This window comes from Petromyzon marinus, unplaced genomic scaffold, assembly GCF_048934315.1.
Source record: "Petromyzon marinus isolate PM22_M1 ecotype Great Lakes invasive population unplaced genomic scaffold, UKy_Petmar_22M1.pri1.0 PM_G_Scaffold_8, whole genome shotgun sequence".
Lineage (NCBI taxonomy): Eukaryota > Metazoa > Chordata > Hyperoartia > Petromyzontiformes > Petromyzontidae > Petromyzon > Petromyzon marinus.
In genome coordinates, this window is record NW_027423035.1 from 5,102,501 (window position 1) to 5,105,000 (window position 2,500).

Consider the following 2,500-nt stretch of genomic DNA (forward strand, 5'->3'; position numbering starts at 1 on the left):
ACAACTGCGACCCATGGACTATCAAAAATAAAGATGTCCATATGATCCAACCTGATGAATCAACGAAATACCTTGGTCTGAAAATTGGCCCTTGGACTGGCACTATACAGCCTGATCTACATTGTCAGCTAAAGACATGGATCTCGAAAATCGATGAGGCGCCTCTGAAGCCAACTCAGAAGGTTGAACTACTCAATGCCTATGCCCTACCCAGATTGTTATATCCTGCAGACCACTCGGACTGCAAGCAATCAACTCTCCGTGGGTTGGACCAAGAGATTAGAAAGGCGGTAAAAGGATGGCTCCACCTTCCCGCTTCAACTTGTGATGGACTGTTATATGCCAGAGCCCGAGACGGAGGCCTTGCCATCTTGAAACTGGAAAAAACAATCCCTTCGGTTCAAGTTAGAAGGCTGCAACGTATAGCAAACTCGTCCGATGCTATCACCCGTAATATTGTGTCCTCGCATGGTATGGAGGAAGAATACCGTAATTTGTGGGTACGAGCAGGGGGTGACAGTGATGCAATCCCAACATTCGTTCTCAGGGACTCGGTGTCAAAAGAACCTGTATATCCGAGACCCTGCGATTGGAGGGAGCATGAATTTCAGAGATGGTGCGAAAAGCCGGTTCAAGGAAGGGGCATTGTAAACTTTGCGCATGATAGAATCAGTAATGCTTGGTTGAGGCCATGGTGCGGCTTTAAACAATGCTTCTTTATCGCAGCACTACAACTAAGGGCAAATATTTACCCAACAAGAGAAAGCTTGAACAGAGGCAGAGATGGGGCCTTACGTTCCTGCAGGAAATGCTCTGCCAGACTCGAGTCCCTTTCGCACATTCTCGGTCAATGTCCTGCAGTACAGAAAGCAAGAATTGCGCGACACAACAAGATCAGTAACATTCTGGCAGACGAAGCGGCTAGATTGGGCTGGTCTGTATACAAAGAGCCACGGTTCATATCCGAGACGGGAGAGATGAGAAAGCCTGACCTCGTGTTTGCAAAAGATGAGGAGGCGGTTGTGATCGATGTCACCGTCCGTTTTGAGCTTTCAAAGAATACCTTGTCAGATGCTGCCTCGCACAAAGTTTCGTACTATACCCCTCTTGGTGATCAAGTCAAAGTGCTGACGAAGGCTAGCAAGGTCACATTCTTTGGATTCCCGGTTGGGGCAAGAGGAAAGTGGCCCCTTGAGAATAACGAGGTACTTACCTCCCTGGGCCTGACCAAACCCAGAACGACATCACTGGCCAAGATGATTTCCCGCAGAACGCTGCTTTTCTCTCTTGATATTCTGAGAATGTTCTGTGGAAATTATGCGGTCTATGAACAGTCATAGACAACCTCCGAAACAAATAATAGTTTTGTTTTAAGATGTCATTTGTTTTAGATTGATTTTGTTATTTTCGAAGGTGAAGTCGGTTTTTATTTCATTTTACTATTTTCCACAATTTAGATTGTTATTTTCCAAGACGAAGTCTTGGTTCTTTTTTTTATTGTTAGTTTTTTTTTTTAACACGTCGTATTTGTTACTTTAGAGCTTAGAGGGGACTTTATTTTCGCCTTACTATTTTCTGCCTACAAAGAAGATTAAAAATAAGCTTTTTTCAAGATGGTTTTGTTATTTTCCAAGGTGAAGTCTTGGTATTCTTATTTTACTATTTTCCATAAAGAAGACCTTTCTTTTAGATTTTGTTATTTTCCAAGACGAAGACTTGGTATTTTTATTATATTGCTATTTTTTACACGAAGCTTATTCAAGAGCACTTATATAGATTAGACTTTGTTATTTTAATTCTTTATTTTTGCACTACATCAGTTCGAGAGAAGACTACAAACCAGCTTTATTTAAGATGTTTTAGATTAGATTTTGTTATTTTCCAAGGTGAAGTCTTGGTTTTTTATTTTACTATTTTCCACAAAGAAGACTTTTCTTTTAGATTTTGTTATTTTCCAAGACGAAGACTTGGTATTTTTTTATTGCTATTTTTTTACACGAAGCCTATTCAAGAGCACTTATATAGATTAGACTTTGTTATTTTAATTCTTTATTTTTGGACTACATCAGTTCGAGAGTCCTGTAACTTACTATTTTCTGCCTACAAAGAAGATTACAAATAAGCTTTATTTAAGATGTTTTAGATTAGATTTTGTTATTTTCCAAGGTGAAGTCTTGGTTTTTTTTATTTTACTATTTTCCACAAAGAAGACTTCTTTTCTTTTAGATTTTGTTATTTTCCAAGACGAAGACTTGGTTTTTTTTATATTGCTATTTTTTTTTTACACTGCTTTATTCAAGAGCGCTTATATAGATTAGACTTTGTTATTTTAATTCTTTATTTTTGGAATACATCAGTTTGAGAGTCCTGTAACGTACTATTTTCTGCCTACAAAGAAGACTACAGACAAGCTTTATTTAAGATGTTTTAGATTAGATTTTGTTATTTTCCAAGGTGAAGACTTGGTTTTTTTATTTTACTATTTTCCACAAAGAAGATT

General features: G+C 38.3%; 1 pseudogene; it reads left to right on the forward strand.

The window, feature by feature from the left end:
- The window catches only part of LOC142921204 (28S ribosomal RNA), a 10,025-nt pseudogene that overhangs the window by 5,394 nt on the left and 2,131 nt on the right, over window positions 1-2,500 (forward strand).